Source organism: Vicia villosa, linkage group LG5 (genome assembly GCF_029867415.1).
Source record: "Vicia villosa cultivar HV-30 ecotype Madison, WI linkage group LG5, Vvil1.0, whole genome shotgun sequence".
NCBI lineage: Eukaryota > Viridiplantae > Streptophyta > Magnoliopsida > Fabales > Fabaceae > Vicia > Vicia villosa.
This window is the reverse complement of record NC_081184.1, coordinates 26,232,747-26,247,508: the sequence shown is the minus strand read 5'-3', so window position 1 is coordinate 26,247,508 and position 14,762 is coordinate 26,232,747.

The following is a 14,762-nucleotide window of genomic DNA, read 5'->3' as shown; positions in this document are numbered from 1 at the left end:
GCCAGCATAGCTTGATTCTGATGAAGAGCTTCCAAGGTCTCCATCAGAGCTGAGGCTTCACCAGAAGAAGAGGCACCAGAATTTCTGCCAAAAGGGACAGCAATCTCATCTGAGTCTGACTCAGAAGTAGCCTTAGCATATTCTGGTTCAGGCAGCTCAGAAGTTCCAACTTCCAACGCTTGAAGAATAGCTGCTAGGTTTGTTGGAGGAGTAGGACCAGCAACTTCAGCAGGATAAACCACTACTGGAAAGACCATGTGAGGTGCTTTTTCAGAAGGGTTCATTCTGAACCAGTTAAACAGCCACTGAAAATCTCCAGTCAGCACAGGAAACCATGGTTTCCACACCACGATGTCTCTGCAGAGATTTTCTTCTTCCAACTCATCTGCAGGTATCTTCTCCTCAAGAACTCTTCTGTTCCTGATGAGATGGTGATAGCTGCTTTCACCAACTTCCAACCGAAGACCACGAACACCAGGAGCTTCAGACATGATCCTTCTCTGAGTGTCTGTAGCCCTAACCAGAAAATCCTGACGAAAGGTATCCCAAAGGTTGCTTGTAGCATACTCATCCAGATGGTTAAGGTGAGCAGCACCCAGAATCTCCAACCAGCTATTTACATCAGAATGTAAAAGCTCCAGAAATGATTGAGTGGTAGGGGTTGGAGGGTTGACAGTGAACCTGGAGTCGGGAAAAACAACACTGTAGGGGTTAGGTGTTCTGGTGGGAAAAGGGTGTGAGAGAGATGAAGAAATATCTGATGGATGGGTTGAAGGAGAGGAGATATCAGATGGTGAAGAAGGTGGTTCCGAGAGGATGAATGAGGAGGAAGAGGTGGTGGAGGTCTGTGAAGAGGGAGGTGATTGAGGGGTACCGTCAAGGGGTTGATACACACGTCTAGAGTAGTTTCCAGACATCATAGCTTCAAACGGGTTCACTTTGAGAGGGTCATAGGTGATCCTTACTCTTTTTGGTTTGGTTTCTAGTTCAGCAGTTGCCTTTCTCTTTTGTTTTCGATCATTATCTTGATTCCCAGAGCTTGACGATGGATTCATGATGAAGTTGCAGATATTGGAAACTGCTAGGGTTTATGATATGAATGCAAAGAAAGAGAACGAAAAAGAAACTGAATGCAAAGTGAGAGAAATATAAGAGGGAAAAGAAACGTTTGAAGAATATAAAAAGAAAACTGAAAGAGAGTAAATGATGAAAAGCATTTAATGTTACGTGACGTGAGGAGAGATAATAATGACAAAAGACGTGATTTGCACAATTACCTAAGTAGACGTCCCCTCAACTGCACGCACGCTTGTCCAGGAATAGTGAACACGTGTTTACCATCTGGATAGCCAGTTACAGCTGTTTTGCTTTTAAAGAGATTCTGAATCAACTTAAACAATGAAACGTTAGTAATAACTGAATCACAATTTCTAATTGATTTCAATCAGAACTTCTTATAAAAAAAATTTCATTTCAGAAGATACTCATACATAAGAACTTCTCATCTTCTCATTCTGGGCATAAATCCATACTGATGTTCTTCAGAATGAACTTAAACCTATCTTCAGTCAGGGGTTTTGTAAAGATATCAGCCCATTGATGGTCTGTATCCACAAAGTTTAAAGATAGAACACCCTTCTGAACATAGTCCCTTATGAAATGATATTTAATCTCAATATGTTTAGCTTTTGAATGAAGAATAGGATTCTTAGATAAACATATAGCAGAAGTATTATCACAGAATATAGGAATGTTACTCTCATATATCTGATAATCTTCTAGCTGACTCTTCATCCAGAGCATCTGTGTACTGCAACCAGCAGCAGCGACATATTCTGCTTCTGTTGTTGATAGAGCAATAGTTGCTTGCTTCTTGCTATACCAGGAGATCAAATGACTTCCAAGAAATTGGCAACTTCCTGAAGTACTCTTTCTTTCAATTCTGTCTCCAGCATAGTCAGCATCGCAGAATCCTACTAAGTTGTATTCTTTAGATTTTCTGTAAACTAAGCCAACATTAGTAGTACCTTTCAGATACCTTAGAATTCTCTTAACAGCAGTTAAATGAGATTCTCTAGGATCTGATTGGAATCTAGCACACAAACAAACACTGAACAGAATGTCAGGTCTAGAAGCAGTCAAATATAGAAGAGATCCAATCATACCTCTGTATAACTTCTGATCTACCTTCTTACTTACCTCATCCTTACCTAGGATGCATGTTGGATGCATAGGAGTTTTGGCTTCTTTGCAATCTAGAAGATTAAACTTCTTCAGAAGTTCCTTCACATACTTGGTTTGGTGAACATACGTTCCTTCTGATGTTTGATTTATTTGTATTCCAAGGAAATACTTGAGTTCTCCCATCATGCTCATTTCAAACTCAGCCTGCATAGACTCAGCAAACTCCTTTCCAAGTGTAGCATTAGATGTTCCAAAAATAATATCATCTACATATATTTGACAAATTAAAATATCCCTTTTAAAGGTTTTACAAAAGAGAGTAGTGTCCACTTTTCCTCTAGTGAAACCATTATCCAGAAGGAAAGAACTTAAGCGTTCATACCAAGCTCTAGGAGCTTGTTTCAATCCATACAACGATTTCTTTAGTTTAAAAACATGATTAGGAGACATGGAGTCTTCAAAACCAGGAGGTTGATGGACATAAACTTCTTCATCTATATAACCATTTAAGAAGGCACTCTTAACATCCATCTGATAGAGAGTGATGTTATGTTGAGTGGCAAATGAAATTAATAGACGAATAGATTCTAACCTGGCCACTGGTGCAAAGGTTTCTGTATAGTCAATCCCTTCTTGCTGACTATAACCCTGAGCCACCAGTCTGGCTTTGTTCCTTACCACTTCACCTTTCTCACTGAGCTTGTTTCTGAAGACCCATTTTGTACCGATTATATTGAATCCATCTGGTCTAGGAACAAGATCCCAAACATCATTCCTTGTAAACTGATTCAGTTCTTCTTGCATAGCAATTATCCAGTCTGGATCTTCTAGAGCATGATCAACAGAAGTTGGCTCGATCAAAGATACAAGACCTAATTGACAGTCTGCATTGTTCTTAAGGAATGCTCTTGTTCTGATTGGATCATCCTTCTTTCCAAGAATGACATCTTCTGAATGACCAGAGATGAGTCTGGATGATCTTCTGACAGATGGTTCTTCAGAAATGCTTAGATTCTCCAGAGAAGCTGATACTTGATCTTCAGATTCTTTGCTTCTGAGAAGCTCTGCTTCTGATGCGTTGCTTCTTGGCTCAACAACTTCTGATACATCAATATCACAATCTGCAAAATTATCAAACTGCTTTGGTTTTTCAGAACCAAGCTTATCATCAAACCTGATATTGATTGATTCTTCTACAATCAATGTTTCAGTATTGTATACTCTGTAGCCTTTTGAGCGTTCAAAATATCCAAGAAGGAAACATTTTTGTGCTTTGGAATCAAACTTACCAAGATGATCTTTAGTGTTCAGAATAAAGCATACACATCCAAAAGGATGGAAATATGAAATGTTGGGCTTTATATTCTTCCACAATTCATAAGGAGTCTTATTTAGAATAGGTCTGATAGAGATTCTATTCTGAATATAGCATGCAGTGTTTATTGCTTCTGCCCAGAAATGCTTAGCCATATTGGTTTCATTGATCATGGTTCTGGCCATTTCTTGCAGAGTCCTATTCTTTCGTTCTACAACTCCATTTTGCTGTGGAGTTCTAGGACAAGAGAAATCATGGGCAATACCATTTTCTTTGAAGAATTCTTCAAAGGATCTGTTCTCAAATTCACCACCATGATCACTTCTGACCTTTATGATTTTACACTCTTTTTCAGATTGAATCTGAATGCAGAAATCAAAGAACACTGAATGAGACTCATCCTTGTGTTTCAAGAATTTTACCCATGTCCAGCGGCTATAATCATCTACGATGACTAATCCATATTTCTTCCCTCTGACAGATGATGTTTTGACTGGGCCAAACAGATCAATGTGCAAGAGTTCTAATGGCCTTGAGGTAGAAACAACATTCTTGGACTTGAATGCAGGTTTGGAGAACTTGCCCTTCTGACATGCTTCACAAAGAGCATCTGATTTGAATTTCAGATTAGGGAGTCCTCTGACAAGATCCAGTTTGTTAATCTGAGAAATCTTTCTCAAACTAGCATGACCTAATCTTCTGTGCCAGACCCACTGCTCTTCAGAAACAGACATAAGACAAGTCACCTTCTGACTCATAAGATCTTGCAGATCTGTCTTATAAATGTTGTTCTTCCTCTTGCCTGTAAATAGGATTGAGCCATCCTTCTGATTTACAGCCTTGCAAGACTTTTGATTAAAGATTATATCATAACCATTGTCACTCAATTGACTGATAGATAAGAGGTTATGTGTTAATCCTTCTACAAGAAGTACATTAGAAATGGAAGGAGAGTTACCAGACTTTATAGTTCCAGAGCCAATTATCTTGCCCTTCTGATCTCCTCCAAACTTGACTTCTCCTCCAGACTTAAGCACCAGGTCTTGGAACATAGACCTTCTTCCTGTCATGTGTCGTGAGCATCCAGAGTCCAGGTACCACGACATGTTGTGCTTTGTCCTTTTTGCAGCCAAGGATATCTGCAATAGGAATAATCTTATCCTTAGGTACCCACATCTTCTTGGGTCCTTTCTTGTTAGATTTTCTCAAGTTCTGATTGAACTTGGGTTTAACATTGTAAGCAATAGGAGGAACAACATGATAATTTTTAATGTGAGTTTCATGATATTTCCTAGGTTGTGTCACATGCTTTTTGGTGTGTGTTATGTGAAAACTTTGAGCATGTGAAGTGTGCCTAATATCATGGGAGTGGCCATACTTGAACTGATCATACAATGGCTTGTATGTGAATTTCATTTCATCAACAAGTTCAAGTTTGTATGGGGTTTCACCCTTAAAACCAATGCCGACTCTTTTGTTTCCAGACACAGCATATATCATAGAAGCTAGCTGACTTCTGCCAATACTTCTAGATAAGAACTTCCTGAAACTTAAATCATATTCTTTCAGAATATGGTTTAGACTAGGAGTGGATTTTTCTGAATTGGAAGGAGATCCAACATTATTGGATAATTTTAAAACTTTTTCTTTTAATTCAGAATTATCCAACTCAAGCTTCTTTGTTTCAAATTCAAATAGCTTTTTCAGCTTTTTGTATTTGAGACTAATCTGAGACTTGAATTCCAGAAGTTCTGTTAGACCGGAAACTAACTCATCTCTAGTAAGTTCAGAGAATACCTTTTCAGAATCTGATTCTGATGTAGATTCTGATCCGTCATCTTCTGTCGCCATCAGCGCACAGTTAGCCTGCTCATCTTCAGAGTCTGAATCATCTTCTGACTCATCCCAGGTTGCCATAAGACTTTTCTTCTTATGAAACTTTTTCTTGGGATTTTCCTTCTGAAGTTTTGGACATTCATTCTTGAAGTGTCCAGGCTCATTGCATTCATAGCACATGACCTTCTTCTTGTCAAATCTTCTGTCATCAGAAGATTCTCCACGTTCAAATTTCTTTGAACTTCTGACGCCTCTGAACTTCCTTTGCTTGTTCTTCCAGAGTTGATTTAGCCTTCTGGAGATCAAGGACAATTCATCTTCTTCTTCAGATTCTGATTCTTCAGGATCTTCTTCTCTAGCCTGAAAAGCGTTAGTGCATTTCTTGATATTGGATTTTAATGCAATAGACTTACCTTTCTTTTGAGGCTCGTTTGCATCCAGTTCAATTTCATGACTCCTCAGGGCACTGATCAGCTCTTCCAAAGAGACTTCATTTAGATTCTTCGCAATCTTAAATGCAGTCACCATAGGACCCCATCTTCTGGGTAAGCTTCTGATGATCTTCTTTACGTGATCAGCCTTGGTGTATCCCTTGTCAAGAACTCTCAATCCAGCAGTAAGAGTTTGAAATCTTGAAAACATCTTTTCAATGTCTTCATCATCCTCCATCTTGAAGGCTTCATACTTCTGGATTAAAGCGAGAGCTTTAGTCTCCTTGACTTGAGCATTTCCTTCATGAGTCATTTTCAAGGACTCATATATGTCATAGGCCGTTTCCCTGTTAGATATCTTCTCATACTCAGCATGAGAGATAGCATTCAGCAAAACAGTTCTGCATTTATGATGATTCCTGAAAAGCTTCTTCTGATCATCGCTCATTTCTTGCCTTGTCAGCTTTACGCCACTGGCATTTACCGGATGTTTGTAACCATCCATCAGAAGATCCCATAGATCACCATCTAGACCAAGAAAGTAACTTTCCAGTTTATCTTTCCAGTATTCAAAGTTTTCACCATCAAATACCGGCGGTCTAGTATAACCATTGTTACCGTTGTGTTGCTCAGCAGAGCCAGATGTAGATGTAGACTTTGCAGTTTCATCAGCCATCTTTTACTGAAGCGTTTTCCTCTTCCTGAATCTTTTCTAAACACGGTTAAGTGCTTGCACCTTAGAACCGACGCTCTGATACCAATTGAAGGATAGAAAAACACTTAGAAAGGGGGGGTTTGAATAAGTGTAGCTTTAAAAACTTGACCGATAAAAATAAATTGCACAGTTATTTTTATCCTGGTTCGTTGTTAACTAAACTACTCCAGTCCACCCCCGCAGAGATGATTTACCTCAACTGAGGATTTAATCCACTAATCGCACGGATTACAATGGTTCTCCACTCAGTCAGCAACTAAGTCTTCCAGAGTCTTCTGATCACACACTGATCACTCCAGGAACAACTGCGTAGATACCCTCTAAGACTTTCTAGAGTATTCTGATCCACACGATCACTCTAGTTACAACCTGCTTAGATAACCTCTAAGACTTCCTAGAGTATTCTGATCCACACGATCACTCTAGTTACTTACAACTTAATGTAATCAATTCTAAGAGTATTACAATTGCTTCTTAAAAGCTATAATCACAAACTGTGATATTTCTCTTAACGTTTAAGCTTAATCTCACTAATATATTACAACAGCAATGTAGTGAGCTTTGATGAAGATGAAGATTCTGAGCTTTGAATAGAACAGAGTTTCAGCAAGTTAATATGAGTTGTTTTGTTCAGAATCGTTAACCTTGCTTCTCATCAGAACTTCATATTTATAGGCGTTGGAGAAGATGACCGTTGAGTGCATTTAATGCTTTGCGTGTTCCGTACAGCATCGCATTTAATGTTATACGCTTTTGTCAACTACCTCGAGCCTTGTTCACGCTGTGTCTACTGACGTTGCCTTTAATAGCTTCTAACGTTCCTTTTGTCAGTCAGCGTAGCCTGCCACATGTACTTCCTTCTGATCTGATGTTTGTGAATACAACGTTTGAATATCATCAGAGTCAAACAGCTTGGTGCAAAGCATCTTCTGATCTTCTGACCTTGAAGTGCTTCTGTGCGTGATACCATCAGAACTTCAGTGCTTCTGATCCCATGTTCTTCTGATGCTTCCATAGACCCATGTTCTGATTCTGCTTCGACCATCTTCTGATGTCTTGCCAGACCATGTTCTGATGTTGCATGCTGAACCCTTTGAGACAAAGCTTCTGAGCGCTGAATTATGCATACTCTTTATATATTTCTTGAAAAGGAAATTGCATTGGATTAGAGTACCATATTATCTTAAGCAAAATTCATATTATTGTTATCATCAAAACTAAGATAATTGATCAGAACAAATCTTGTTCTAACACAACTTTCTAAGAAAATGCTAGTAGATCTTGAAGGATGACATCATTTATTTTGTTCATGAATTCCACTCAAATGTTGTACTACTAAAGGAAATAACTTCATCATAGCTAAGATTTTGGCATCAAGAATTAAAAAGTTATTAGTAAAGTTAATTTACAGTTGCCAAACAACTTTTGTGCCAAACATGCATATCCATATCCTAGATGGTGTGGTGGTGGTGAATGAAATCATAGATTTGGTAAGACGCAAAAAGGGAAAATGCCCAATTTCGAAAGGCATGATTGTGTGGATTGGAATTGTCATAATTATATGATAGGAAGAACGTATTTTCGGAGTAAATGACTTAAATGGACGAGGGTCTGCATTTCTTATAGTTATACGTAGTGCTTGTAAATGGCATTTCCACAAATGAATTTTAAGTTAATTGGGAATTGCTCCAAGGAGACACATCGACCCCTTTTTTATTCTTGTTTGTTATTGAAGGTTTATCTAAATTAACTGAAAGAGCAATTCAACTTAGATATCTCGATGATTCTTAAGTTTCTGAGGAGTTGAAATATTGAGCAATGGCAGTGTAGAGGAAATACAGTTTTAAAACGAATCTTAGAAGCTTCAGATTGGTATCGAGATTAAGGATCAATTTCTTCAAAAACAAATTATACAGAATAAATCAGAATGACAACTTTCTTTAAGTAACATCATATTTTTATCATGCATTACATAATCCTCACTTTTCAAGTTATTGAACCTTCCAATTGGAGAAAACTCAAGAAGGTGTGCCACTTTGTTACCAATGATTGATAATTTGAAGAAAAGACTTGCATCTTTGAGAGGAAAACATCAATCAATTAAGAGCGGAATCACACTTATTAACTCGGTTCCCAACAAAATTCCACTCTTCATTTTACCATTTTTCAAGACCTCTAATAAGGCAGTTCATTCTTTAATAAACCTTTAAATAATTTTTCTTTAGGGGAGGATGTTTGGAAGAAAATAAAATTTGTTGAATAAGTCGGGACAAATTTTACAAAAGGTAGGAAGAAGGTGACCTAGATCTAAAATACTTGAAAGCTTTAGATTTACCCTTATTGGAGAAATGAAAATGTTTACATGATACTTATGACTAGATGACCAGAACTCGATTCATAATGAACACTGCATGATTGACAACAAATGACCAGAACTTCTTAGGAATATTGTCCTGAAAAAGAAGGGCCCTAGCAATGTTCAATATATGTTTGTGTTTCCTCTCCACTCTACCATTTTTGTCGTGGAGATTAAACACAACTTGTTTGATGAAAAATACCTTTTGATGCATAAAAATTTGGTATGATGAACTCAAATCCATTGTCACTTCTAGTGGTTTAACATTGGCGTGATGTTGAATTTCAACCATTTTAATGAAGTTTACTATATTTTGTCTAGTTTCAGTTTTAGTCTTCATTATAATGATCCATGTATACCTACTGAAATCATCTATTGCAGTTAAAAAAATAAGAATGACCATTATGTGACATAATAGGTAAGAGACCCCATACATTAAAATGGACTAACTCAAAAAGTTGGGAAGTTTTATTAAAACTGGAAAAAAAAGATGTCAATTTTTCGTGTTTGGCATAATGACATACATCACAAACTGCTTTTTGATCAACAACAACAAAAGGAAAAATTGAATGTAAAGCTTTCATCATATTGCTTGATAAGTGTCCTAATATAAAATGCCACATGACACTATCAAGTATAGTACGAACATATGTATTGTTTATTCTAGAGGTACCTCCATGCTTGTCTTTGAGAACTAGGTGATACAATCCTTCAAACTTTTTAGCTAAACCAATCATCTTTATTGATTATTGATCATGAATGAAACACTTTAAATCATTAAACCGAATAATATACTTAAAATTTTGACATAGTTTTGGAACTAAAACGAGATTGACAGAAAAATCAGGGATATATAATACATTTGAAATGATAAAATCAGAGGAAAACTTAACTGTGCCAATATTTTTGGCCAAAACAAATTGACCATTTGACAACTTGACATTAATGGGATTAACTTCACTAGTATGATGAATTTAATAACTGCTAGAACAAATATGATCACTAGCTCCCACATCTATGATCAAGGAGTCAAGAGTAGAGCATTTGTAAATGAATGAATGAGAATTACCTTTAGCAATCACAAATATATGACTTGTAAATGAAGAGGATCCAACTTGATTGGAAACTACAGAAGACGATCCTTCGTTGATAGATGAATTCTCAAGAAGATTCACCAGCTTGTCAAATTGTTCTTGAGTAATAGGTGCAAATCCATGCTTGTCATTTTGTTGCTTGGTAGAGGTGCTATCATCATTTTCATTTTCATTTGCAAGGGAATTATTGGCCATGTAACTAGGGGTGGCAAACAAGCATATCTGACCCGAAAAAACCCGCAAAAAAAAAATGAGGTTGGGTGGGTATATTTAAGGATACGAGCCTAAAACCTTGTCCCGCCTTGCAAAAATGTGAGGGCGAGGTGGGAAATGCTTGTGGGCATTGCACCTTTTAGGCCTAAAAATATAAATTTTGTGTAAATGCATGTGCCCACAAAAGCCCGCAAATAAACAGGGTGGGCGGAACCGACAAATTAGAGGTTGTGAACCTAAAATCTTGGCCCACCCCGCATAAATGTGCGGGAAAAACAAACATGTTGCAAAAGGAGGTGGAAAACCATGTTCCATATAGCAAACTTCAATGGTGTGGCCAATTTTTCCACAATGAGTACATGCCTTAGACTTGGATGTATTAGATTGGAAGTTGGAATTACCAAATTTTGAAATTGGCTTCTTGAAGCCTACAACATTTATCAATGCCTGAGAATCATCAGAGGAAGTCAAATTGCCCTGCCTTTCATGTTGTAACACCATATAAAATATCTTGTTCATGGTTGGTAAAGGATCCATCAACAGAATTTGTGATTAAACAACAATAATATTTTCATTCAAACCTGTGAAAATATGTAAATATAGAGAAAATTATGATTGTTTCTTGCATTTCTCATAGCTGCACGAGAACATCTAATTCGATATACACTGTTTGGAATAAACATGTTTATTTCTAATTCTTCCCAAAGGATCTTTGACTCTGAAAAGAAATCTGTAACTGATTTGGAATCTTGTTTCAAAGCATAAATTTCTTGTTGAGGTTCAGAGACGCAAACATGATCACCTTGAGAGAATATTTCTTTCAAATCATTCCATACATCGATAGCATTTTCAATGTAGACAATCGATTGAGCACTAAATTTAAAAATTGAATTGATTATCCACGAATGAATCAACATGTTGCATTTGTTCCATCCAAGCATGCAAGGATCAAATTGATCATCTGAAGCTGGAATTGAACCATCAATGAATTCTAATTTCATCTTGGAACCAAGTACACGCCTCATAGATCATGCCCAAGAGTGATAGTTGAATCTGTTGAAAGGAGGTGTAACTTTGACTGAACCAGTTCCATCACTAGGATGAACAAAGTATGGACTGGTTTGATCAAGTTGTGGATCAATGGGTGGAGCATTGCGTGTTGGCGCCATTGATGAAGAAATTTGAGAAGAAAATAAGAGAAAGAAGAAGAAAGGGATGAAATGTTGGATCAAAATGGAGAATGATACCATGTTAAAATGTTGAAGAACACGTGAACAAGATGAAAAGAGAAACATAAAAAATAAGAGAGAAGCTGCAATTGTATTACTTCAGCTCAACGTATCAAAGAGACTACAACCAACTATATACACAAGTTCTCTAACCAACTAACAAACAAATTATCAAAAATAGAAAATCCTAACTAACTATAACCGAGTTGTAAAACGAGAGTTTTTCAAATTTGCAAGTTTGTTGATTGCTTGATTAACAAGTAGAGTACATCTCTTCATGCTTTTTAACACTCTCTATGGTGGAGAGATATACTGTGGGAAAAATGACAATAGGTTTTGCTTTGAAAAAAAAACCTTGCTTGTAATATTGGTAATGGGGAATGGATAAGATTTTGACATGGTCATTGGTTGAGTTCTGATATGTTGAAAAATATATTTTCTACATTGTTTGAATTTGTTGTCAGTAAAAAATAATCAATTGCCACCATAGAAAAATTTTAAATTTTAATGAAATAAAATTTTAAATAACAATTCGAGTGCTTGTGAAAGATTGTTAAGAGATATATTATCAATTATTCTGTTTCACATTGAATTCTAGATAGAGTAAATGGTTTATCACTTAGACCATATTATTCATAACTAGGGGTGGGAATAGGCTGGGCCGAGCTAGGCTTTGCCAAGCCTGAGCCTGGCCTGCTATAATATTCAAAGCCTAAGCCTGGCCTGTAGCCTATCATAGGCTTATTTTTTTGGCCTGGGCCTGGCCTTTTTGAAGGCCTGATTGGCCTATTAGCCTACTTAAAAGTCTATTTCATTTGAACATTTGTAAATAAGTCATTCAACTCGTCTTTATATAGACTAACAAATTAAAAGATCAATGAGATTAAATGTTTAATTGCATTAGTTTATTTGAGTTTACCTAGTAACATAAATTTTGTGATATTATTTGTTTGAGAGAACTTATCGAAACAACTTATGACATTGTTCATAAGATTCTTTTCATCTTATTTTCATAATTTCTTCAAGATAACTAAAATTTATTTTTATATTTTTAATTCAAAGTAAAAAATATAATATAATAATAATAAAATTAATCATATGTATTTAAATAGGTCGGCCTCTTAGGCTTAAAAGGCTTTTTATGTGGCCTGTGGCCTAGCCTTTTTAGCTAAATAGGCTTATAAAAAAGCCTAGGCCTTTTCTATTTATCTAAAAAGCCTGGCCTAACCTAGGCCTATGTAGGCTGGACCGTAGGCCCCTGTTAGTCGGTCTGGCCTATTCCCACCCCTATTCATAACTAATGAATAATGTGAACATTGAAACGAAATCGAGGATTTTAGAAAAGTGTTTAAACAACTATGGAAAGTTGGTGTTACATTAAAAGTACAAAGTATTGCCAATACGTGTAACACCAGTAAATAGAGTATTTGTCTGCTGCCAACACTTTTTTTCTTCAATGCTCTTTTGCCAATAAAAGAAGTATGGATCTATCGTAGCTTAAGGTAAATGAAATCTTGTACAATAATGTCGAAGATCATTTCCTTTGGTTCAATAGTTTATTCATAGGCATTCGAGAGCATTTAAATGAGATGGCGAAGGTTTCTTCCCGTTTAATTAGAATAACTCCAATGGGAGTTTTTTTTTTCCAGTTTTTCCAGCATGACAAACATTGCATTCAATTTAGATACAAGTGGAGTTATCCACATAAAAAACCGTTGCAGTGCAATGCAATGTTCTTCATTCTTAACAAATACTATTTTATCGATAAACTGTTTTCTTTCATTCTATTTTTCAGTTTTTTCTTTAATAATTTATGTGTTTACAAATATGCATATATTAACTATATTTTATTTTAACAATTTTTTAAATAATTACTTTCTTTAATAAGAGTTATTTTTATTTACATTTTTGTAATATTTTTTACTTTAATTATTATTATAAAATTTAAGTTTAAATAGATTTATTTATTTATTCTATTACACATTAATATTTTGAATTAAAATAAAATTTAATATAAATAAAATATTATTATATAAAGTAAAATTGTAGGACTCAATATGTGTTCTTTAGAGTTGTACTATTGGAGTGAAAATTAGGTGAATTACTTCAAGATGATGTGGCTTAACGAGTCCCACAAAAAACTCGAAGATGTTCTTAGAGGTTCAGGATTAATCTCTATTCTAAGCATGCAACAATATTAAATATTTTGAGGCGTATATAATTCTATATGACTCAAAGAATTAGTGTCTGCAATTGTCTCATAGGATATCTTAATTTATAAAAATAAAATTATTCAAAGGCAAACGCAAAGCAAAATCTTTAGGGTGTGTTTGGATTGGCGGTGGATAGAATTGATTCTGAGAGAATTGAGTTTGGTAAAATTGATTTTAATAGAATTGAGTTTACAAGAATTGATTTATGTTTGGATACAATGATATAGAAGTGATTGTTATCCATTAATGTTGTTTGGATAGTTTTAACAAAATTGATTTTGAATTGTATAAGTACCAAAATGGTAATAAATTCTAGTACAAATCAAAAAGAAAAGAAGTCTAATTGATGAAAATTAAAGAGGGTAAAGTAGGAAATTTTAAAAGAGTTCTAATAAATAATATATAATAAATGTAGAATTGATTCTACTAAACTCAAAAGCTAGGAATTGTAGCTTCTACTAGAATTGCTTTTGGAGGAGGAGAATTGATTTTGAAAAAGTATCCAAACAAGATAAAAAACCAATTATCAAGTTGAAGTGGACTAGAAGTGCTTTTGGGGCTTGTAGAAGCCAATCCAAACATGCACTTAATGTGGTTAACCACACTTGGTAGCATATGGAATACAACAAATGCAATGATCTTTAGTAAGTAAATCTTCAAAAGGTTGTGATGGCCTTATTATCAATTTCGTGAACTTGGTTTGTATACAAGGATAACCAAAATTGTAATCTAATTACTGAAGAATGAGCTGAAAATCTGACTAGATGAATATTAAAAAATAGTTTTTGTTTTAAAGGAGAAATTAAGTGGTATTGGGATTGCAATCTATATTTTGCTTACAAAAAGTTTAAATGAAATTGTCTTCTATATTTTTCTATTTATTTTTGTTTAAAAATGATAAATATTTAATAAAGGGGTCCCACATGGTTGGTGAGAATGAGATAGTGTTTGCCACCAACTCCATTCCCCTCTCTCACTCACCAACCTATTCATTAGTAGTAGATGGATATGATAAGCAACTACTATGGGTGTTATTAGTGTGTTTGTTTCCGGAATTAAAATTATAATTTCGAGAATGTTATTTTCGAAAATGTTATTATTAGGAATATTTTTATATTCAATAGTTTAAATTTTTAAAATATTTATAAAATATATTTAATTTAAATATTTAAAATA